Source organism: Monodon monoceros, unplaced genomic scaffold (assembly GCF_005190385.1).
Source record: "Monodon monoceros isolate NGI ecotype Baffin Bay Population unplaced genomic scaffold, NGI_Narwhal_1 Super_Scaffold_1, whole genome shotgun sequence".
Taxonomy (NCBI): domain Eukaryota; kingdom Metazoa; phylum Chordata; class Mammalia; order Artiodactyla; family Monodontidae; genus Monodon; species Monodon monoceros.
In genome coordinates, this window is record NW_021703765.1 from 43,705,521 (window position 1) to 43,731,612 (window position 26,092).

Here is a 26,092-nt window from a genome sequence, read left to right on the forward strand (position 1 = left end):
TTCTTTTGTCATGAGACCTGATGATTTTTATCTTCAACTCTTTCATTTTTTCTACCTCTTTGTCCCCACTGTCAATTGAATAAGAAGCCATTAAATGTCTAACGAGAGAAAGATATTTGAATATCGCTTGATTCTAGAAAGCGAGCATTAACAGAACCAGTGTCGTAACTTAGGTTCTGGAGAGAAGTGTGATTCACAGTGCACAATATCTTTCAAAAGATAAAGTTTCAAGATTGGACTTTAAGTCATCAAATTTAGAGTATGATGGAAATTGTTTTGATATATTTATTCAACCCCAAACACAATAGATTGAAGATGAGGTGGATAAGATTTTAAAATAGAGGTATAACTGGGGAGCTTTCAGACTTAATAGAGAAAGGCATTTGCCAGGGACTTCATTCTTCCCTACACAGAAAGGAAATGAGATCTCAGTGAGTGATTTTCATCATTAGTGAAATCAAGTGTCCAGGTAAAACTGCAGAACGATTTGTAGCTGCCTGATCAGAATGTCTATGTTCTCTGAGTCTCATGAAGGCATTAAACTATATTTAACGTGCTCTGAAACATAGTGATACACAGAAAAACAAGTTAACTTGTGTCAAAATCCTGAAGCAGAAGCATGTACTCATGTATTTTAATGACTATTTCCCAGTGGAATTTATCGCCTCCCAAGTTTGTTTTTGAGCATGCAAGCGTAGTAGTATTAGAATGCAAAAATGATGTCTCACATGTATTTGAAGTATTTGCCTTTAATAAAGACACAATGACAGCCCAATGATAACTGCAAATTACCATGTGATTGATGTTTAATGTCATTGCGCCTTGTCAAAGTTCAGGATAAACTCTACGTATCCTTTCAACTCATGATCTTTCATCTATGACTAGAAAAACATTTAACAATCAAAACTATCTTTACAGAACCCAGATATTAGAAAATGAGCAATATTGCTCTATTAAAGTATTTTAAAGGATAAAACTGCAACTTTTTAAAAGTACTGAAATGTTCCAATTACACGGGGCATCAGTTAGGATGGATGAGGTCATGCTCCAGTAACCACAAACCCAATTCTCAGTGTCTGGACACAACAAAAGTTTATGGCTCATGATACGTGTCTTCAAAGGTTGACTAGGGATCTCTGTTCAGTATTCCCTTAGTGGAGGACCCTGGCTGATGGAAAAGCCACTATCTGAAACTTTGCTGGGTCCTCGCAAGAAAGAAAATAGAAATTTGGAGGTTGTCACGCTAGGAATTAAATTTAGAACTCATTGGCCAGATCCAGGCACACAGTGCATCACCGACAAGAAAGCCAGGGATATACTCCTATGATGTGCCTAAAAAAAGGGAAACCTGGGGCAAATTGCAGTAAAAAGTCCCACATGAACACATGGACCTTTGACAGAATTTCAGCCAAAGAGGTGCTTTTTAATTTTTATTTTTTAACATCTATATTGCAGTATAATTGCTTTACAATGGTGTGTTAGTTTCTACTTTATAACAAAGTGAATCAGCTATACATATACATATGTTCCCATATCTCCTCCCTCTTGCATCTCCCTCCCACTCTCCCTAACCCACCCCTCTAGGTGGTCACAAAGCCCCGAGCCGATCTCCCTGTGCTATGTGGCTGCTTCCCACTAGCTATCTATATTATATTTGGCACTGTATATATGTCCATGCCACTCTCTTTTTCCCAGCTTACCCTTGCCCTTCCCCGTGTCCTCAAGTCCATTCTCTACATCTGCATCTTTATTCCTGTCCAGCCCCTAGGTTTTTCATAATTTTTTTTTTTTTTTTAGATTCCATATATATGTGTTAGCATACGGTATTTTTTTTTCTTTCTGACTTACTTCACTCTGTATGACAGATTCTAGGTCCATCCACCTCACTACAAATAACTCAATTTCGTTTCTTTTTATGGCTGAATAATACTTCATTGTATATATGTGCCACATCTTCTTTATCCATTCAGCTGTCAACGGACACAGGTTGCTTCCATGTCCTGGCTATTGTAAATAGAGCTGCAATGAACATTGGGGTGCATGTGTCTTTTTGAATTATGGTTTTCTCAGGGTATATGCCCAGTAGTGGGATTGCTGGATTGTATGGTAGTTCTATTTTCAGTTTTTTGAGGAACTTCCATAGAGTTCTCCATAGTGGCTGTATCAATTTACATTCCCACCAACGGTGCAAGAGGGTTCCCTTTTCTCCACACCCTCTCCAGCATTTATTGTTTGTAGATTTTTTGATGATGGCCATTCTGACTGGTGTAAGGTGATATCTCATTGTAGTTTTGATTTGCATTTCTCTAATGATTAGTGATGTTCAGCATCCTTTCATGTGTTTGTTGGCAATCTGTATATCTTCTTCGGAGAAATGTGTATTTAGGTCTTCTGCCCATTTTTGGATTGGGTCGTTTGTTTTCTTGATATTGAGCTGCATGAGCTGCTTGTAAATTTTGGAGATTAATCATTTGTCAGTTGCTTCATTTGCCAATATTTTCTCCAGTTCTGAGGGCTGTCTTTTCGTCTTGTTTATGTTTTCCTTTGCTGTGCAAAAGCTTTTAAGTTTCATTAGGTCCCAGTTGTTTATTTTTGTTTATATTTCCATTTCTCTAGGAGGTGGGTCAAAAAAGATCTTGTTGTGATTTATGGCATAGAGTGTTCTGCCTATGTTTTCCTCTAAGAGTTTTATAGTGCCTGGCCTTACATTTAGGTCTTTAATCCATTTTGAGTTTATTTTCGTGTATGGGGTTAGGGAGTGTTCTAATTTCATTCTTTTACATGTAGCTGTCCAGTTTTCCCAGCACCACTTATTGAAGAGGCTGTCTTTTCTCCATTGTATGTATATTCTTGCCTCCTTTATCCAATATAAGGTGACCATATGCACGTGGGTTTGTCTCTGGGCTTTCTATCCTGTTCTATTGATCTATATGTCTGATTTTGCACCAGTACCATACTGTCTTGATTACTGTAGCTTTGTAGTATAATCTGAAGTCCAGAAGCCTGATTCTTTCAGCTCTGTTTTTCTTTCTCAAATTTGCTTTGGCTATTCAGGGTCTTTTGTGTTTCCATAAAAACTGTGAAATTTTTTGTTCTAGTTCTGTGAAAAATACCATTGGTAGTTTGATAGAGATTACACTGAATCTGTAGATTGCTTTGGGTAGTATAGTCATTTTCACAATGTTGATTCTTCCAATCCAAGAACATGGTATATCTCTCCATCTGTTTGTATCATCTTTAATTTCTTTCATTAGTGTCTTATAGTTTTCTGCATACAGGTCTTTTGTCTCCTTAAGTAGGTTATTCCTAGGTATTTTATTCTTTTTGTTGCAGTGGTAAATGGGAGTGTTTCCTTAATTTCTCTTTCAGATTTTTCATCATTAGTGTATAGGAATGCAAGAGATTTCTGTGCATTAATTTTGTATCTTGCTACTTTATCAGATTCATTGATTAGCTCTAGTAGTTTTCTGGTAGCATCTTTAGGATTCTCTATATATACAGCGACAGCTTTACTTCCTTTTTTCTGATTTGGATTCCTTTTATTTCTTTTTCTTCTCTGATTGCTGTGGCTAAAACTTCCAAAACTATGTTGAATAATAGTGGTGAAAGTGGACAACCTTGTCTTATTCCTGATCTTAGAGGAAATGGTTTCAGTTTTTCAACACTTAGCGTGATGTTGACTGTCGGTTTGTCAATTATGGTCTTTATTGTGTTGAGGTAGGTTTCTTATATTCCTACTTTCTGGAGCGTTTTTATCATGAATTGGTGTTGAATTTTGTTGAAAGCTTTTTCTGCATCTATTGAGATGATCATATGGTTTTTATCCTTAGGTTTGTTAATATGGTGTATCACATTGATTGATTTGCATATATTGAAGAATCCTAGCATTCCTGGGATAAACCCCCTTGATCATGGTGTATGAGCCTTTTAATGTGCTGTTGGGTTCTCTTTGCTAGTATTTTGTTGAGTATTTTTGCGTCTATGTTCATCAGTGATATTGGCCTGTAGTTTTCTTTGTTTGTGACACTGTTTTCTGGTATCAGGGTGATGGTGGCCTTGTAGAATGAGTTGGAGAGTGTTCCTCCCTCTGCTATATTTGGGAAGAGTTTGAAAAGGATAGGTGTTAGCTCTTCTCTAAGTGTTTGATAGAATTCGCCTTTGAAGCCATCTGGTCCTGGACTTTTGTTTGTTGGAAGATTTTTAATCACAGTTTCAATTTCAGTGCATGTGATTGGTCTGTTTATATTTTCTATTTCCTCCTGGTTCAGTCTCACAAGGCTGTGCTTTGCCAGGAACTTGTGCATTTCTTCCAGGTTGTCCATTTTATTGGCATATAGTTGCTTGTCGTAATCTCTCATGATCCTTTGTATTCCTGCAGTATCAGTTGTTACTTCTCCTTTTTCATTTCTAATTCTATTGATCTGAGTGTTCTCCCTTTTTTCCTTGATGAGTTTGGCTAATGGTTTATCAATTTTCTTTATCTTCTCAAGGAACCAGCTTTTAGTTTTATTGATCTTTGGTATTGTTTCATTCATTTCTTTTTAATTTATTTCTGATCTGATCTTTATGACTTCTTTCCTTCTGCTAACGTTGGGGGTTTCTTGTTCTTCTTTCTCTAATTGCTTTAGGTGTAAGGTTAGGTTGTTTATTCGAGATGTTTCCTGTTTCTTAAGGTGGGCTTGTATTGCTATAAACTTCCCTCTTAGAACTGTTTTTGCTGCACCCCATAGGTTTTGGGTCATCGTGTTTTCATTGTCATTTGTTTCTAGGTATTTTTTGATTTCCTCTTTGATTTCTTCAATGATGTCTTGGTTATTTAGTAGTGTATTGTTTAGCTTCCATGTGTTTGTATTTTTTACAGATTTTTTCCTGTAATTGATGTCTAGACTCTTAACGTTGTGGTTGGAAAATATGCTTGATACGATTTCAATTTTCTTAAAATTACCAAGGTTTGATTTGTGACCCCAGATATGATCTATCCTGGAGAATGTTCCATGAGCACTTGAGAAGAAAGTGTATTCTGTTGTTTGAGGTGATTGTAAAATCAGTGAATTGGATGGAGAAAAATTCCAAGGAAATGTTCCCCTGGTTATGAGGAATGAAGTTTTACAGTTTATTTTTACCAACTGATTAAACTCAACAATGGAAACATTATGCAATTTAATAGGTGGATAATCACCTCTTTTGCACCATGCTTCTCTGTTTGGCCTTTGCTCCCCTCAATAACTATGCCACACCTGGTAATGGGAGAAACTTGAGAAAGCGTATTAGTTCTTTCAAGTTTTTAGGACATCATTTGTCTGCTTGACAAGGTATAAGCTGAACCTTAGACAATCGCAGATATTCAGAAGACCTTGCCAGGGATTAGAGAATAGAAATGGACTCTTCCAAGATGAGACATCAAAATTAAATCCCAGAATAATTTAACAAATTAATAACCCTAATTGGGTAGCTTAAGGAGGACACCGGAATACATCTAATACCCTTGTTCTGTCAAAGAATCCTGTAGCCATGCAGTATATCAGTCTTGTAGATCGTTGAAGGTCAGGTAATACTGGTTTTCCACTCACTGCTTCATTGAGACTCACAGCTGCTGCCTAGTTGTCTGTGTTAAACAGTTTATCAAAGTGTCTCTTAGCCTCTCCTGACTCTTCTCTCTTCCGACATGCAAAACATTGTGAAGGCTCAACTATGGATTAAGGGAGAAATGTATGGAGTGTTATGTAACATGCAAAATTTCATATTTAGAAAAGAGCAAGTATGATAACAGAACTGAACACAAACAATATCACTCTTAGAAATATATGATAAATTTTTTGTGTGTGTGTGTGTTACGCGGCCTCCCACTGTTGTGTCCTCTCCCGTTGCGGAGCACAGGCTCCAGACGCACAGGCTCAGCGGCCATGGCTCACGGGCCCAGCCGCTCCGCTGCATGTGGGATCCTCCCAGACCGGGGCACGAACCCGCATCCCCTGCATCGGCAGGCGGACTATCAACCACTGCACCAGCAGGGAAGCCCTATGATAAACTTTTAAATTCAAAAGAATATACAAACTAAAGAATGAATGGAAAAAATGAACACTGAACAAATAAAACACCAGTGGTAACAGAACATGTTCAAGGCAAAATAAATTATTTTATTTTAAAAGGATTTAAAACTCACTCTTTTTTTTTTTTTTTTTGCGGTATGCGGGCCTCTCACTGCTGTGGCCTCTCCCGTTGCGGAGCACAGGCTCTGGGCGCGCAGGCCCAGTGGCCATGGCTCATGGGCCCAGCCGCTCCACGGCATGTGGGATCTTCCCAGACCGGGGCATGAACCCGTGTCCCCTGCATCGGCAGGCAGACTCTCAACCACTGTGCCACCAGGAAAGCCCTAAAACTCACTCTTAATGACTATTAATTATTTAAAACATGAAAACAGAAAAGAAATTTTGAGTGTGAACCATGTATACTTTGGACTAAATGTATACCTTGGGCTATGTTTGGACCGTTTGAATGAATCAATTGCTATCTTTCTAAACAGATTCTAAGATACCATGTGAAAATAACGATCTGTAAATTTAGGGACTTCCCTGGTGGCAGAGTCGTTAAGAATCCGCCTGCCAATGCAGGGGACACGGATTCGATCCCTGGTCCAGGAAGATCCCACACGCTGCAGAGCAACTAAGCCCGTGCTCCACAACTACTGAGCCAGTGCTCTTGAGCCCGCAAGCCACAACTACTGAGCCCATGCACCACAACTACTGAAGCCTGTGCGCTCTAGGGCAGGTGTGCCAACACTACTGAGCCTGCGTGCTGCAACTACTGAAGCCCAGGCGCCTAGAGCCCACGCTCCCAATAAGAGAAGCCACAACAATGAGAAGCTCATGCACTGTAACCAAGAGTAGCCCCCGCTTGTTGCAACTAGAGAAAGCCTGCATGAAGCAACGAAGACCCAAAGCAGCGAAAAAAAAAAAAAAAAAGGAATCTGTAAATTTAGATGGCTGGAGAAACAATACTTTGTGGTTCTTTTTTTTTACTTTCTTAATCACTTTGTATATAAATATACCTACACATTAGTAGTAACTTGTCTTTAAGTTTGCCAGGTTTTTTTTTTTTTGTAATGTATGGGACTTCCTAGGAAAAAAATTAATATTTTCTACTAGCCATGATAATTTCATAGAAGTAATAAATTACCTGCAAATGTTAAATTCCTCCATGCTTTTTGAGGACTTGAAATAAAAAACAAATATATTTTTTCAAATCTTTAAAAAGAGTCATCTTGCCTTTTAACTGGAGGATACCACTCTCTCCTGGCGGATGTTAGAAGCTAGCCATACAGGGGGCATTATTTTCAGTGGACAGGCTTGACAGAGTAAATTTTGCCAAAAGCTAAAAAATAACACAAAAATTTAAAAAACTCTCCAGAGGTAAGAATAGAACAAAGTTTAAGGTCAGTATGCCAGATAAGATAATGCAAAGGGTACATTCAAGAGGGGGCTGGCTGGTTCAGAAGTCGATATCTAGTAAAGGAATAGGAGGCAGGGGGGTAGAAAGTCAGGAAGGTGAGAGATGGGAGGAGAATAGAAGGGGTTACCTCTCTGCTGGCTTAAATGAGCTCACAAGAGCAGGACACAGCATTGGATGAGTAGAAAGAATGGATGAGACCAAGTTTGCATACTGGATACCCCTTCAGGACAAAAGAGGGCTCTGCCCCTCTGTTCACTGCCAATTAGCATCTTGATCATCTATAGACCCCAGGGCATTGGTGTTTATCTTAAATAATATATGCATGTATGTGCTTGCCCTTCAATGGAGCCACATTGGAGGGGCAGCTGGCCATCCTGCTGAGACAGCCCATTTCTCGGATCCCTGTTAACTCTACAGTGGTTTATGGATCCCACTGCACTTCTGTAGGTATATATAGGGCACAACAGTTCTATATTCAGCTACGGAGAACAGTGATGCTAGCTTTTCTTTACACTCCAGCACATAAAGATACTTTATTTAGTAATGTGGCAGCTTGCATAGGGTGGGGAGAAAAGCTAACTCCTCCTGAATTGGGGCTAAAACAATGAGAATTTTTTTTTTCCTCTCACAACTAAGTTTTATTAATTCTCTGACAGGACTACTTACTCTCTGTGCATATTCTGTTACATTATTTCACACTAAAATTACTGCAACATTATCAATTCAAGCAGGATTGAGAATATGAAATATTAATAAGGTTACCACTCATCTAATTTTCAAAGGAATGTCTTAAATATAGGGCAGGAACTTAGTCCCAGAATACCTTTGGGCTTCTGAGCAGTGGAGAAGGACTCACAGAGCAACAATATAATGACTCAGGCTATACAATAAATGTGATCATATAAAATTCCAACAGGAGGTAAAAAGAATTTTTGATTCTAGAGTATATATGTTTGGGGCAAAACAGAAGTCAGGAAAGAAGAAGGTAACAAATTTGGTGTGATTGATTCCCAAGGCTAACATGTGTGCTGAAATAGGATTGGATGTGTAGCTGTAGGACTTTGACTCCAAGTTTAGATTCTGCCACCCAATATTATATTAACTCAGGCAAAGTAATAAAATTGAGCTTTAGTTTTTTTCACCATTACATTTGTAATGAGAATACAAATGTCCCCTCATGGGGATGTTGCCTTGAACAAAGGAGATCAAATGTATAATAAGTAGTTTGGAAACTTTAAGGGTGTATACATTCTATTGTCATTCATATGAGCTTTACTGTATTTCTTTTTATCAAGTTATATATTTTTAAACGTTTAATACCACCATTCATTCAAACATTTGTTCAGTTATTCTGCAACTATTTTTTGAGTACCTACCATCTCCATGGTTTTACATTCTTAACTCATATTTGAATGTTGTAGAATAGGACTTCATTCATGTATAGAAAATGACATTTACAAAAAAAAATTATATAAAGAGTGTAGGTTCTGAAATCTGACAGACTTAGGTTCAAATTCTGGATATGTCCCATAAGATCTGTGGAGAATCTAGGTAAATTTCTCATATATTGTACATCTCATCTTCATCACATGTAAAAAAGATAGGAAACAAATTATCTACTTCATATGATATCATCAATATTAAATGAAAAATCATGTAAAGTTCTTAAAACAGTGTCTAACGTAGTTACTATTACTATTACTATACTATCCTTGCTATGATTTTTACAGTAATTATTGCTAAATTGTAATTTAAACACAAACTATGAGACATATGTATATGAAATACGCTGAGTCAATATAAATTATGTTTATTAGAATAACTCAATTTTAACTTTACTAGACTTCATATAATTTTTCTGAGAAAATTAAAATTATGTTCTGTCCATTTCATCATAAATTGTACTTACAGTTTTTCTTTAGAGCTAGTCCAAGATTACTTACACTTTATCTTACATGCAGTCATTCTGTGAGAAAAATAGCAGAGAAAGTAATGAGGTTTCTCATGTTTATATTTCTTTATTTCTATTTCCTTAAAGTTAATCATTATTCCTATACCTGGTTTTTCTCCTAACAACATTTCCCATCACCACCTTCATCCCACTGGGATGTTCACATAAAGAAAGGTATTTTGGGGTCTGATTCTTCTCTTCCCTGCATTAAATACACTGGGTCTGCTACAGTTTCACCAGGAAAAATCCTATATTTAAAAAATAGAAATACACAGCCTTTGGAGTCTGGCAGACCCAAAGTAGATCATTTCCAGAGCTGTGACAGTAAGCTACTAGTGCATCGCCTAGTTTGGCAGTTTTGTGAAGTTTAACCTATGACTACTGTCATAATGTATGAGGGTTCCTGGTGCCACAGGTAACAGAGGAGGATGTCCAGCCCTCCAGGTAGAAGATATAGAAGCCTTATCATCTCTGGGTTCTGAAGGATCCTGTCTTGACCACTCCTTTGGGAGGTAACCGAGTCCATGTGCTGAGGACTGAAGGAGAATATGAGGGTGACTTAGGACTAATGGTTTGAAGGTTATTTGTCTGCTAATTAACACACTTCAGCTTTAGGATGTTGCATATATGGAACGTTGCTTTCATTATTGGTAAAGTCAGTTTTCAGTCACTTAAAGAGAGAAATAAGTCATATATTTGCATAGGCAGATGACTTCCTTCAATTATATTTGTTCGATTAATATTAAGATAAGTTTATATTTACATTTATATTCACATTTTACTGAATAAGAGGAAGAGGAGGTTATAACAATTCTAGATGTTAATATAAAGCCCGATCCACAATTAAGAATTTGTCATAGATAATCCAATGAATTAGATTTATTTGGATAGTTGAAATTTTTAATATTTTAGTGATATTTCATTAATCATATGACCATTAGGAATTGAGGTCAACATACCTGAGTCTCTCAGAAGATAAAAAATAATCAAAGATTCAAATGCCATTTTAAAATGGTGTTTTAATTATTTTTAAAGTTACACATTTCTGTTTTAAAAACAAGAATGTTACATAGAATTTTTAATGATTCCTTGTCAATATTTTGAACACTGCTACTTTTGTAGTACTTTTCCATGTTTATTTTTTAGTTTTTAGGGCTTCCCTGGTGGCGCAGTGGTTGGGAGTCCGCCTGCCGATGCAGGGAACGTGGGTTCGTGCCCCGGTCCGCGAAGATCCCACGTGCCGCGGAGCGGCTGGGCCCGTGAGCCATGGCCACTGAGCCTGCGCGTCCGGAGCCTGTGCTCCGCAACGGGAGGGGCCGCAGCAGTGGGAGGCACGTGTACCAAAAAAAAAACTTCTATTTTTTAGTTTTTAATTATATTTTTCTTTTGAGGAACTCTTACATCTTCTGCCATTGTGTCTGCTTCTGAAAGCTTCTTCCCCACCTTTCTGAGTGTTCTTTTTAATACGCTGAGAAATTTCATGAAAATTTTGTAAAAATTTAATATGCCTCAATTTAAAAAAACTCAGTAAGGTACTTAATGAAGATCTGAGAAGTAATATGCTTCATTTCAAGCACAGACTTTTCAAAACTATTTAAGAGAATAAAGAAGTTCTAAAAATTTATTCCTATGTCTTTTCTTCAAGTGTTCGGGTTCTTGGAAGATTCTGTACACTTTTAATGAACACAGTAATTTTATGTCTCAGGTTCCACCACATCTTTTATTTTATCTCAGAGGTGTACCTCTATGATCTAAAAGCAATTAACACTCTATTTTAAAAGCAGGAATCAGAGAGTTTAGACAAATTAATGAAGTTAATAGAGTTATAAGGCCTAACCTGGCACTTTCAGGGCCATCTTAGTTCTTCTAAGGTCCTGCCCTGGATCTCCTTGGAACATGGTAGACTGTGAAAAAAGAAGCCCTGCAGGATAAAAGGAGAGTTCCCAAAATTAGCTTGTGCCTCATTTTATCTCTCTATCACAGTCTTTATGGATTCTTTTCAGATTCTCTGCGTAGCACCTACAACAAGACACAATACTGGATAGAGCACATGAGTCCGGCCTTAGTTTCCTAGCCTGAATCAAAATATCTTCCCTAACTCTAATCTGTTAACCCCAGTACAGTCTCCTTTTTAGTTACTTTTTAATTCCCCCCATATATTTGAGCTTCCCTCCTAGACTCCCATTACAGATAAGGCCTAACCCTTTGGCTAAAATCGAACAGAGCCCATCTTTTCCAGCAGTTATGCTAATGCTATGCCATTTCCCTAGACAAGTATCTGCAGCTGATTTTTAGGTGATAGGTCAAATAAATATAAGAAATTGAGCCAAAATGAAAAGTTGATCCTATACCTGGGTAACTGGTAAAGTTCAAAGTGAGTTTGAATTCTATCAGTACGTAAGTATGAAATATAAGCAGCATGATACAACTCTCTGGGAATTTCTTCCTTGCTGGCCCATGGCTTTTGGTGTACCCTACTTTTTGGGTTCAGGTATTAAGGGAAAGTGGTATAAAAGCTTGCAAAATTCTAATCACAGATTTGAAAAACACTCAATCTTTCTGGCTTGTCATTGTTACCTCAAACAGTTTTAAATAGTCAGTGGCACTCAAAAGGCCAGACCAAGGCAAGCCCAGGGTAGTGCATGGATAAACTAGAATCCTAAAATAGTAAAACCCAAACCAAACTCAACTCGCGTAATGTGCAGCTTTCATCTTCCTACACTGTCTTCTTAGGTGGTGGAAGATTTATTTGCTAACCCTGTGCTTGACTTGGCTTGGATTCTCTAAACCACATTAGAAAAATAAGTTATCTGCTAAATGCATAAACATCCCTCCCACACAGGCATGCACACACAAGTGTGTGCGTGTGTACACTTACTGATGAAAACAAAAACACTTTTTTCCAAGAGATTTTTTATTCCTCATAGGCATGTGTTATGTAAATAGTCAAGGGGAAAATGTGAGTTTGATTGAGTTCCCAAGTAGTGGTTCAGCCTTGCTTGCTAAAGATCATAAGTAAAGACACCAGGATGAGCTTTCAACTGCAGAAAGGGTTTGCCTTGGTCCCTCCCTAACCCACTTCCACCTCTAGTTTCACAGAAAATTCTTCTTGCAGGAAGATCCAATTTATGCAGAGCCAAGCAGTCCCCTTGTCACCATCCCTTTGCCAGTATGTTAATAAACAATCTGTAATGCTAACCTGCCTTCAAATTATTCTGACAGTTTGGAGCCTTACAGTGAGCTGTCAGTTAAACAGCTTCCTTTTCTCATTCCTTTGGAAGCCCTGAAGGAGGAGAGAGAAGCACCCTACCTGGTTACAACTGGAGATATTTTTGTACCTACAATCTTATACATCCTTAATAAAATGTGAAAGTTACCAGGATGTTTAAAATAGATGAAATACATGGATTAAAAAAAAATCAAGTCTCTTCAAAAAAAAAAAAAAGAAAGAGAACAGAACTGACTTGAAAATATTGAAGCAGTGGAGGCCAAATGTAACAAAAGAAACAGGCGGAATCTATATTTAGACATTCCTACTGGTATCTTGTATGATAACACTGAATTTTTAGAGCTTAATGAAATGAAGAGATATTGGAAGACTAGGATATAAGAGTTGACGTTAGTACATCTATCAATTTCTAATCTCCGTCTAATCTAATCCTCTCTGCATTCTCTGAAGCTATTTTTTAAAATATGAAGACCCAAACAATCAGCCTAGAGCTAATGAATCTGATTAGTAATTATATATCAATCTCTTATAAAAACTAAAGTATAGATCTGAATCTGTGTTTTTTTTCCTTTTTCCTTATATAACAGAGGATTGTCTAAATAACCTTTTAAAGAGAAAAGAAAACTGGGTGTTTAATTTTATCAAGTGGATTTATTTTACAAAGAAAATAGAATCTGTTTTTAATGAGAATTTTCACCAAGTCAAAATATTTAGTAGTGGTAAATGGCAGTTTTATCTTGAGACTCCAGGTGGCTGTCTCCAGAGTGGGGTGTATACTCACAGAAGTGGATGCAAATGTTCTTTTGGGGTATGGGAAGTAAGTATTAGAAATTCCATTTCTATTTTTTTTCTGAACATGCAGAAGTAATTAAGCTTCATTCTAGTCTAATTAATGTACTGACCTTGATGCTCTTAATGGGTCCATTTGTCAGAGTCACTTATCACCTCCAGTGATAAGGAGGGCTCTGGGAAGGGAGGGCTTGGAGGAACGTGGAGGTGTTGGCAGCACCCACTTTCTCAGCCATTCCGCTCCAGTGCCATATGTCACACTGAAGTTTACATATGCCAATTTATGTAGATTTATCATTCTATGAACCTAAACCACGGCATCTTTACAGCACTTTAATAAGATAAGGAGCATTATGTAAAGTTATATAAGACAATATTTCAAATTTAGTAATGGTTAGGAACATCTGTAGGGAAGGAAAATAAATTTTCATCCACCCTCTTAGGTCTCTGGCGGGGTCTGAGAATTAAACCAAGAAAGACAGATTAACAGGAGAAAAGCATACACATTATTCAACTTTTACATGTACGTGGGAGTCTTCACAAGAGAATGAAGACCCAAAGAAGTGACCAGAGCAGGAAGCTTTTATAACTTTCAAACAAAGAAACAATTAATTTGTGAAGAACTGATAAGACAAAGGTTTAGGGCTAGGAGTAATAAATGGTGAAGAAGTGACTGGGAAGATAAGGGTTGTTTTAATAAGGTTTGTTTGTACAGAGTTCTTGGTCCCGAATTCTCCATCTCTGATGACGTGAATTTCTTCCCTCCTCCTGGTTCAAAGGGGGGAACTTTCACATGGGCGTTTTAGGGCCTGTTTCAGGGAGGAAGGGCAAGGGTGGGGGGAGGTCAGAGTGACCTTCCTGTTTCTGCTTTTTTTTTTTTTAATTCCTTCAGCTTAAGATATTTACTATGCCAAGGTGCCTTATTTTGGGGTAGTATGTTCTGAATCCCACCAGATGGTGTCCAGAAGATACTTTAGAGAAAAATTAGCACACTTAATTTTGCCCTTCAAGATAAAAGCAATGTTTTAAAATTATAAGAATGTAATGATTTTTAAAACATATCCAGGCTATGAAGAGAGCACTTTGAAGAAAGTTGTTTGGAGATGTTTGGAGTTTTAGGTTACCACTTTCCAAAATTTACCTAAGAGGGTAATCAATGTACTTATCAATATGAAGCCACTAAAAGCAGATTTTTTAATTTGTTTTAAGATATTCCAAATGAGGGGTTTAGGAGAGTTTAAACCCACTTGTTAAAAATGTAACCATTTAACTCCTTCAAAGTTTGAATAAACAATTGGTGGACATTAGGAAAGACAGAATTCGACAAGCTGAATTTCAACAAAATCCTCTCCGTAATCACTCAGATAGATGAAATTTTAAAATAAATATTATGATTTGATAAGTGTAGCTGATGACTTCTTTTTGCATTTGGATATTTGTGTCTTTGTAAGGTTATCATTTTCAGCTATGAGAGCCATGAAAATCAAATAAGTTAACTTCCAACAAGAAATTTTGTCCAACTGTGTCACAAAGTATTATAGCAATATTTTCCAGAAAAATGTGATAGAGTAAATAATATTGCTGGCACTAAAATTAGGTATAGTGATACCACTATTATTAGGTATCGATTAATAATGTTTTAATATGAAAAAATTTGGAACACTAATAAAATATAATGTTGAATATTGCTTAATTTATCTTTACCTTATATTTTAATATTTCTATTTTGCATGTATTTTATGCATATAATACTTAGTAGAACATATCTATTATTTCAAGATAAATATGTATGGATATATTGTAGGCTCAAAACATTTTAATAATGAGTTGCTGTGTTAAAAGTATTTGGCTATCACTTCTTTCTGAATTCAGTTGCACAGCTATCTCCACATACAGAATCAAGAATCCATTATACTATTAAAATAGAAAAGGTTATTCTCAAGGATTAGGAAATAATATTGAGCTACTACAAATACATATTATGAAGTATATTTCTGTAATATTTAGGAAAGAAATAATAAATTCTGAAAGTTTTCCCTTGTAACATGAAAAAGTGTTACATATCATTCATTTATTCATTCATTCAACAAATATTTATTGAGTATCTACTATATGGAAGACACTGTTCTGAGCCCTGAGGATATATTAGGGAACAAAACAGAAGCCCTAGTCTTGTAGAGCTTATATTCTGGAGGCAGAGGATCCAGACTCAGAAGTATGAACAAAAATGTCAAAAACACCAGGCTGATATTCTGCTGGGGTGGGCTGGTATGGCTGTACAGATTGTGAAAATATTGAAAGATTTTGTGCTACATGGTAGGTAGTTCCTCAAGTGCACCTCCTTCATCCTGGTGTCCTAGTGAACCCCCAGGCTTTCTCTTGATCTCAACACTAAAGGATTAATGTCCCGCCCTGTAAGAGCCTGGCAAGCATCCACTCTGATGGTATCAGCATCCCTGTGCATCCCTGTTAGTTAAATATTTTGACTTTTACTACAGGGTAAGTATTTACCCAGGGTGATAGTCGATAAAAGAAGAGGAGGATAGGGGTGGAGAATCAAGGAGCAAGGAGCTTTTGGGGAAGGTGGTTAGGAAAGACCCTGGGGAGGTAACATTTGAGCAGATAGCTGAAGGAAGAGAGAGGAGTGAACCACAAATGTACAAGAGTGAAGAGGGGAACCAACAGAAAACACAAATTCTATGGTGTTCAGGTGGGGCTACTCATCAGAATGGAAGATTTTAAAAGCCACTTCAATTTTATAAAAACAATCAGAAATTTGGGTTTAGGTGTTGAATGAACCACAAATCTTCCCACTCACCAGTCAAGCCTAAACTGAATGATGCTTTTATATAGAACTTTTGAAATCAGTCCTGAATGGATCTAGTATTTTTTTTTTAAGTTTCTAGAACCCCTGAACTCAAATTCAGAATACCAAGGCTCTCTTTTATAACAAAATTTGATGTTTACTATTGCATCCTCTTACATAGTTTCTTCCTTGGTAAAACACAGAACTATTTAAAATTACCCAATTGTGTGCACTTTATTCCCCTCATTCAATAAACATATATTGAGCACTAACAGTTAGGAGCTGGGAATGTCAAAGAGCCCTGCTTTTTAGGTTTTAACAATTTAGTTAGAGAGACAGTCCTGTAAATGGATAAAACAGAGTAAAAAGTGGTATATCCAAAATGTACATTTAGAATGCCAAGTAATGCTGACTTTCCTCCCATTTTTTCCACATAATTAAATAATTTTTTCTTGTCACTTTTCATTATGTCCAACGGAATATAAACCTGAGGATTAATGCAACACGCCACCTCATATTTTATTATTTTAAAATTACCTTGGTAAAATTATTTTACCAAGTAAAATAATTTATAGAGTTAATGAGAAAAAAAAAAGGTGGGGAGAGACCTATGGTTGGTTGAAATCCCTTAATTTTGAAACCCTATTTTGATATAATTCTTTTTGTTCCATTTTAGGTGAGTTAGACATAATGAAATTAAAGAATATATATAGTCTTATAAAGCATGATGATCTGAAACCAGCCAAACTTTTTAATAATCAAATTGATTTTACCTGCACGGCCATTGGCACTAACCACAGGTTGGCAAGCCTTCGTTTTCTCCCTCTCTCTATTTTCTTTCCCTAGTGGCTCCATCCTCTAACACAGGGGTCCCTCAGCAGGGGGTGAGTGGTGGGCGAGCTTCATCTGCATCTCCTCATCCCTCTGCATCGCTTGCGTTACCGCCTGACTATCCCCACCCAGCCCGGGTCGGTGGAAAAATTGTCTTCCATGAAACCGGTCCCTGGTGCCAAAATGGTTGGGGACCGCTGCTCTAACATAATAGAATCCATTAACCACCTACACTATAGTATAAGAAGGAGGTTTGCAGTTTTTACCACATCCATCATCATCTCGAATATTTAAAAAGTCACACATGGCACTTTTATTTACATGCCAGTTCTTTTATTTCCCTCCAGCTGAGACGCAATTACATGTGTTTTATTATTTCCTCTGTATCTTCTGCACTTTACTTTTTATCAAAAGCCTGTTGATTCCCAGAGTTTCAGTTTTCTCCCTGGCTCAGGGAAGAGGGAAACAACACAGTTCCTACGGGATAAAGTCACTGTTGCTTTTCCGGCCTCCTGCATTACACTGTTCTAACGCTGCCTATCAGGAAAAATCACATTTTTGTGTGCCTTTGGCTGGAGGGAAGGGGAGCGGGGAAGAAATATAAGTTTTCTTCTAAAAGTACATTTGGGCTGACCTTGTGAAATTGGCACATTCTTTTACCTCTACATCCACACTAATTCCCAAACTATTCTCTGAATAAATTCCCTCTAATGCAGGATACCCTAGAACTGTAATGATCAAAGTGTGGAATGGGATCAACAGCATGAGCATCATCTGGGAACTGTTAGCACTGCAAACCCCAAGGCCCCACCGCGGACCTACTGAATCAGATGCTCTGGGGATGGGGCCTGAAATCTGAATTTTAACAAGCCCTCCAGAGGATTCTAATGCATACTCAAGTTTGAGAGCCACTGAGCCAGATTATAGAAAGTAAGTAAGCAAGCATGTGTGAGTGTTATCTGCCATCCTGTTGCTTTTTTATCTAATTTCATGCCACCTAATCTTTTATGCAATAAATAACCTTAAGTTATACCCCAGGTATCAGAACTATTAATACCTCTTACAAACTTTACCTTGGATCATTTAGACTCATCACACAGGGTCATCAGGGTGAATTACAATTAAAGGGGCATGATATTCATAACTTTACATTTTTTACAAAAAATAATGTAATTTGTCTATTATGTTGTACAAAGGCCAGTGAATAAAACATGCACAGTAATATATAATTTTAGAATTTAGTCTAAGAACGTTTCTTAATTTGCATTATTGGTATGCTTTCACTGACCATAATATAAAAAAATGTATAATATATTTCTATTTTCTGTGGTTCCCAGGAAATTAAAAATTAAATTTAATGTTCACTGAAAAATAGAGATTTAAACTAATTATATTTTATAATCAGTCATTAAATAAGCTTTTAAACAAATACACAAATTTAAATTTCTTGTGAACAATTAGTAAATATAGTGTAAATTTTCTATTATATATGTATATTTAGTTATAAATGTGTGATATATATGCTAATATATATGTGCTTGTATATATGCTGCATGGAAAAAAAAGACCAGAAATTGAGGCCAGGATGCTCTTATTGTTTTATCACTGTGAAGAAAGAAAAGTTATAGGAAGTTACAGGTGAAAATTAAATGTTATACAAGAAAGTGTTTAAGAGAAAGAAAAGTAAAAAATTATGGCTTAATTTTAATATGGAATATGAAAGAGTCCTATCACACCTTCTTCTATCATTGGCTCATTTATGTATTCTTTGAAAAGTAACTGTAAGATTTTAAACATGAAAGGTGTAATCCTTGTTTTTCATGTCCTGTACCAGGTGGATACCAATAGATATTCAACAACACTCAGAAACTTCTCTGATGGGAGGACCACACAGAGAAGCTTGCAGAGCTGAGTTTCTTCTAGCAGGGTGTTAGTTTCTCCTAACAGGGTGTTTCACACTGGACCCTTTTCTGACTTGGTAGAACTTAAGGTGATGCTTTAGGGCTCTTCTCTGGAACAGCAACGCTCTCCTCCAATAAAAATGACAACAGCAATTTGAAGAAAACCCAACCCAACTATGCTATATACCTAGAATGGAAGCTGGAGTACATTGAAATTTAGATGATGATCACTGGCATCTGAAAGTAGTTTTAATAAACAGAAGGACAAAATTACACAGAGAAGGATTTCCTCGTCTGGGACAATATTTATCTCAGATACCCTTCCCTTTCCCCAGACTCCTGTTTAACCTAAGGTTTCATATCTGAACGTAAAATACCAATAGAGTGAGCAGATGTAAAGACTATGTATTTATAATATTTAGAAGAAAAGTATAAGGTGAAATGTTATCGATTTATTGGAGAAAAAAGTAATAGACTTATTAAAACTATAACAAAAAAGACAAAGTATTTAAAAAGTAGATAAAGTACATGATTTCTAAAAATATATTAGACAAGAAACAAAATTAAAAATTAGATGGAATCTGCTTTGTTCCTAAGGAAATAAAGATAAACATGATTTTCATGAAAAAGACATTAAAATGCTTTGATATGACAATAAAAAAGGGGGTTGGAAAAGTTCAAGAAAGAAATGGGAAAATGTCACAGCAGAATTTTAAATGATATTTGCAATAGCATTGCAAGAATCAGTCATGATAAAAAGCAAATCTGTGATGTAAGAAGCATGTTTGAGAGGCTTTTCTGAGATGCAGAAAAGAGGGTCACAAAAATGATAGAAGACCTGAGACAACATGATAATGACGTGATGAAAGAGACCCAACACCCAGATGGTCAATATTCCTGAGGAAAATACAGAACAAACAGAAACAAACTAATAGTCAGAAAAGGATAGAATAAAATTTCCTGGTCAGATACCTGAGAACTCAAGTCCAGGAAGCACAGGTACCAGACAAAATTAAGTAAAAGACAATACAGGACCTGGGTGTTGATAAAAGCACTATCAGACTTCCTTCAAGGATGGTTTAATCCCAAGTAGGACTGTTGCAGAGTTGTGATAATAAACACCAAACATAGGGTGAAACATGTTGATTGAATTGGAAATACCTTCATAATAGATTGTCAACAGCCAAAGATAGTCAACGAAACAGATTGTACCATACAATGCCATTTTTACAAATTATGTGTATTTATAAGAGAAAGTAATACAATGAAAACATTCATAGTGATTTTTCTATGGTAATGAGAGCACATTTTCTTTATTTTATTCTTGTCCATATTTATTAAATGTATAACAAAATATATATCACATTTGTAATAAGAGACAAAACAGTGTATTTTAAAATAAATTGCCAGTCTGAATACTGTGCAAAATTATCTCATACATGGAAGAACTCTTTCAGTCCAGGTGAGAACTGATAAAGGCTAAAAGAAAGTGAAATGTGCTTGGGTTAGAAACGTAGCTTTGTAGCTGTTATTGAGAGGAAAACTATTATGTGGTTTGGCCATTGTCTCCTGGATTTATCCCTGTTATTTATTGTTGTTATTGTCTGAATCTCATTTGACAAAGGAAAGGTGAAGAATATTATTAGTTAAGTAAAAAACTGAATTAGGTATAATCATTTATTTACTAAAACCTTGATTTATTGAAAAAAGTATTGACCTACAGCATAATGCAGTTAATGTGTATGTAAATATAGATTAGTATTTGACCAAACATGCACTATTTAACACAGACCAACAAACTTAAACATTACTTATGAGGTCCATCAGTTACTTGTTTTGAAATTAAAAAATGAAATCCCCTTCACAATTTTTACTTGGGTAGAAATTTGTATTTAAAAGATTTTATAAATACCATCCCAAAACATTTATACTCTGGCGCATATCATGTGGCTTAGTATTTTTCTTTTAGATACAATGAATATTTGACACTTAGCAAGCTAACATAGCACAGGAAACTTGCAAGCTTGGATGTAAAAGAAATGTTTGCAAATTCAGAAGCAACTAAATCTGTGGATAACCCAAATGGTCACTGCAGCCCGCAGTTATGCAATTCCAGCATCTTTCTATTTAGTAGATTGGTCTATGCCATCATAATTGGATAAAGTCAATGTCAAGATAAATTCAACACCTATGTTAAGTCCACAAAATCAAGAAGCGATTCTAGGAAACAAATGATCAAATTAAATTTCAAATTTTGAATTTTCCAATGCGATGAAGACCTAGTGGAAAAAAAATTATAAGCTTCTTACTTGCTAGTTTCTTGGAACAAGTTCAATTATGAAAGGTGACTGACACATTGAGCAGTTCCTTAAAGAGCTGTTTAATTTGAAAATGCAATGAAATCGTTAGCAGGGATCTGGGGGATTTCATTTTATTCCAGTATTAAGCATTCCTTTTTTTTTTTTTTTTTTTAATCAGGTGCTTTTTCATTGACAGAGTCTAAGGCATTTATCTGAAGAAGTCCTTTCTTATTCATTCTGAGAACCTAGAAAAGCTTTCACTTTCTTTTTTAGTGTTTCTTTACCTATTAAATTGTCATTGAGAGCTAATTTGGTAAATGGGGAGAAAAAATTTTCTGACACAGAAGTTATGGACTCAGTTATTCATCCATCACTTTGAAATGAGCAGACATTCTAGGTTTTAAATGAAATAAAGACTAGTTATTCAACATGCATTTTTCAAATTTAAATGTGACTGAAAATAAGTAGAACTCACTCATGTGTAGTCCTTAAATCATTGACCATATTTTATTTTCTCAACAAATATTTTAAAAAACAACCTGTAATACATAATATCATATTTGATCTGGTCTGTAGTATGCTTAAATTTTGCCAGATTTTTTATATGTATCCAAAAAGATTATTAAAATGCATAGAAGGAATACAACCCTTGCTGTTATGTCACTATAAAAAAAAATTAACATCTAAAGCAAAAGAAAAAAACTCTAATTCTCAGGCAATTACTCTGTATTCTTTGACTTTCTGAGTTTTCCGTGCCAAAGCTGAATCACTTCTTGCAGGTATATAAATAGAAAGAGGAGGAAGGAGAATCAAAACAATGAGAATCAGCTATAATTGATATATTTATATTCATCAACAACCAGGTCATTGACAAATACAAGTCAATTACAGAAGTTCTCAGGTATCCATGCATTTATATAATTATAGAAAACCTCCAACCTCTTCTTTCTTTGTTTTTCTGATTGATATTGGACTTACTAATAACTCAGACTTCAGTCATCCAGGATTCCAAGTTCAGATATATTGTATCAAGCAATATAGAAAAAAAAGTGGATGGGATTTCTATTCGTATCTAACTTCAAGCACAATCAAGCAAATTAGGAATTCACAATATCTTCAAAGATATCATAATGTAGAAAAATATGAATTCATATTTACATATGCCTAAAGGTCTCAGCAGCCAGCAGCAAATTCTGAAAAATAAAATGAATAAGCAACATGTGACTATGTCCAGAGACATTTGTAGGATGAAATAAGATGCACATAGAAATACTATACTAATGCAATATCATTTTTATGTTAACATTCTGGTTCAAGAACTATATGACAATTCTTTGTCTTGTGTTTTGACTATATTCACTGAGTAGTGGTAATATTTTACAGTGCACTGAACTTCTGAAACTTTGTGTGAATTGGGACTATGAAATATGAATCAGAGAAGAGTTGTAAGAATTAATGGCTAAGTGAATAATAGTACTTGTGACATGCATGTTTCTTTGAGACTGTGCTCACAAAGGTCACAGAACAGCTATGGCAGGTGTGGCTTTTGATCTCTACCAAGTGGGAACACATTTAGCCTGGCCTGTAAGTTAAAATAAGAATAGCTTTTGATAAGATAATGTAAAAAAATTTTTTATTGAAGCATAGTTGATTTACTACGTCCTGTTAGTTTCAGGCATACAGCACAGTGACTCAGTTATATATATATTTAACTTTTTCAGATTCTTTTTCCCTATGGGTTATTACAAAATATTGAGTAGAGTTCCCTGTGCTATACAGTCGGTCCTTGTTATTTATGTATTTTATGCATAGTAGTGTGTGTATGTTAATCCCAACCTCCTAATTTATCCCTCCCCCGCCTTTCTGCTTTGGTAACTGTAAGTTTGTTTTCCATGTCTGTGAGTCTCTTTCTGTTTTGTAAATAAGTTCATTTGTATCTTTTTTTAAGATTCCACATGTAAGCAATATCATGATATTTATCTTTCTCTGTCTGGCTTACTTCACTTAGTATGATCATCTCTAGGTCCATCCATGTTGCTACAAGTGGCATTATCTCATTCTTTTTTTCTGGCCGAGTAATATTCCATTGTATATAGGTACCACATCTTCTTTACCCATTCCTCTGTCGATGGACAATTAGGTTGCTTCCATGTCTTGGCTAGATAATTTAAAATAGCAGTAAGGTAGTCAGTCAGTTATTTATTTACCAGTGACAATGTAACAAGGCAGAGTTTTATGCCAAGGAATCTGCACTGAACAAGAAAGGAGGTAGCTGCACTGAAAAAGATTAGATTTTACTTGGCAGAAAGAAATAGACAAAAAAAACGAAAGAGATAATAAATTTAGAAAAAATTTAAATCATGACTGGTGCTCTGAAGCAAGTAAATTAGTGTAATGGTGAAGAGTGATTGAGGAAGGGCAACCTTTTTCTTAGGCTGTCAGGTGTGGTTTTTGAGCTGAATCTGAGAATCAGTTTAGCTTCTTCTCTGTTCTGTACCTGATATTTTTAAAAATATCCCTAATATGTGGGAGAGGATTCTCAATGTCAAAGAATCTCACTAGAATTTTCTGCCTAGGACTGTATTCATTCCTGAGCTTGTAAATGAATACAACGAAATAATGTATAATAATAATATAATACTAACTCTGTGCTGAGCACTTTGTAAGGCCCTTTATATATATTTTGTATAATCTTTATTAGAATTAAATGAAATAGATCTTATTATCATTGCTTCTCAGACAACACTGAGACTGGGAGAGGTGCAGTGATCTGCTCCTGGGGTTAACACAGGTGAAACCTGGATTTGAACCAGGCGTCTGACCCCTAAGCGTAAATTATTTTTGGTATTCCACATGAATCATTCTATTCCACATGAATCATTATTCACAAAACTTTGGGGAATGGGTTTGTATTTTTTCTTCTTTTTTTTCTTGTGTATCTGTTTTGAGGTAACACCATTGTTACTCTATCTTGGTCCCTCTCCTGGCCGGTGTATCCTCCCTCGGTTGCTCTGAATGACGATGGCTAACTTTGCACAATTGTACCCCTTCCCCAGAGACTTGCTGGGCAGACAGAGGGGTCTTGCTTGAAAATGTCTGGGATTTTTTATATTCCCCCTTTCCAGAGGAGTCCCACAGCTAATAACAAAATGAAATAGGGTACAGAGGCCCTCAAGAAGGAATATCTTTGGGGTTTTCCCTTACACTCCAGAGCACACTCCTAGTATCAGCTAAATCAAGACCGCAGCTGGTCACATATTTGCTTGGTTCCCTTCCCTGTTTCCTACCCTGTTTCCCTCACTTACTTATAGTTTCTCCTGAGAGCTCTCCCTCAATATATCATTGCAAAAGAATTTCGGTCTCAGGCTTCACTTACAGGCAACCCGACTTAAGACATTTATTCAACAAATATTTATTGAACACCTACTTTCTGTCAGGTTTTGAGCTAAACTCCTGGGATTCAGAAGCCAATATATTATGGTTCTTTCTTTCTGGGATTGGGTTTGGGGGAGGGACAGTTTGTAGACAGCTAATGAAATATGAAAAAGACTGTGAGAGGCGCTCTATCAGAAAAATGACACAGGGTCAAAGAAAAGAGCACAGCTAGCTGTGCTTGGAGTGGAGAGAGAGAAGAAAGATAATGAAAGACCTTGCAAAGAAGATCATAAATGATAAATAGGAATTCATCAAGTTGATAAACGTAGAAAGGGTTTAAAAGGAAGAGGGATGGTCTTGTGGAAAGATGTAATGACATGAAAAAACAAGGTAAGACTAAGGGAATCTCAAGCCATTTTGTAAATATGTGTTCTTACATGAGACAGTAATTATAAAAGACAATATTCTAAAGAATTTGGATTGTACAAAATAAAAGCTATCAAAGATGCAAAGGAAAATGCAAAAACTACAAAGTTAACACACATGCAATATGTCTTTTGTGAATATCGGATCTTCTATTTCTGTGAATTTAATTGCTGACTTTAGACCAAACAGTATTTTATAAAGTATAATTGAGTAATAAGGAGATATATATTTCCTAACTCTACAATGTGACAAGAATTGTATTAGTCAGAGGCTTCCTAACTTTCTTATTTATCACTGAGTAGACTGCATTTTCAGAATGCTCTGGTTAAACCTGCTATTTCTTTAATATCTGCATGGAAGTTTGCCATTGTGGGTCTATAGCAAGATGCGTTCATGAAGTTAGCACAAAATCATGTAGTTGCTAACTGGGTACAGTTCAAATTATCTGTCATGTTCAGTTATTTTCATAGCCAAGTGTGCATCATTTGACCAAGTGAATCTGGCAGTGATTTGATTTGCTCATTATGAAGGCTAAAAATAACCGGTCTGACCTGGAGTGAACCATTTACTTTAGTCATTAAATTATGAGCATTTTTCCATTGTTATTTTTCATTTTATATACGAGGCAAGGTTGGCACTGGGGAAAAATTATGATGTACACAATATCCTCTCCTTCACTGCCCCGCCTCCAGGAGTCTCTAACCAGGCAACTAGTTGTTTTGAAATTTTTCATTTCTGTCTACTTTCATCTAAATACTTTTCCCAGTCTTCAGGAGTAGCAGAAGGAAACCTGTCAAATTGACACCGACGTGTGGAGGGCTGATAAATCTGGAGATTGGCTTCCCAGGGGTAAGTAGGATGGGTATGGTACAGTGATAGTAAGAAGTTTACATAAGCTCCTTCACTTCATGAGGGAAGTTCTACATTTACTTGCGACAATACTATGTAGGCTATTCAATAAGTGAGTTTCATTTAGTTGGCAAACCCTTTCAAAACACAAAGCCCATACGACAAAAGGCAAAAAACAGGAGTGGT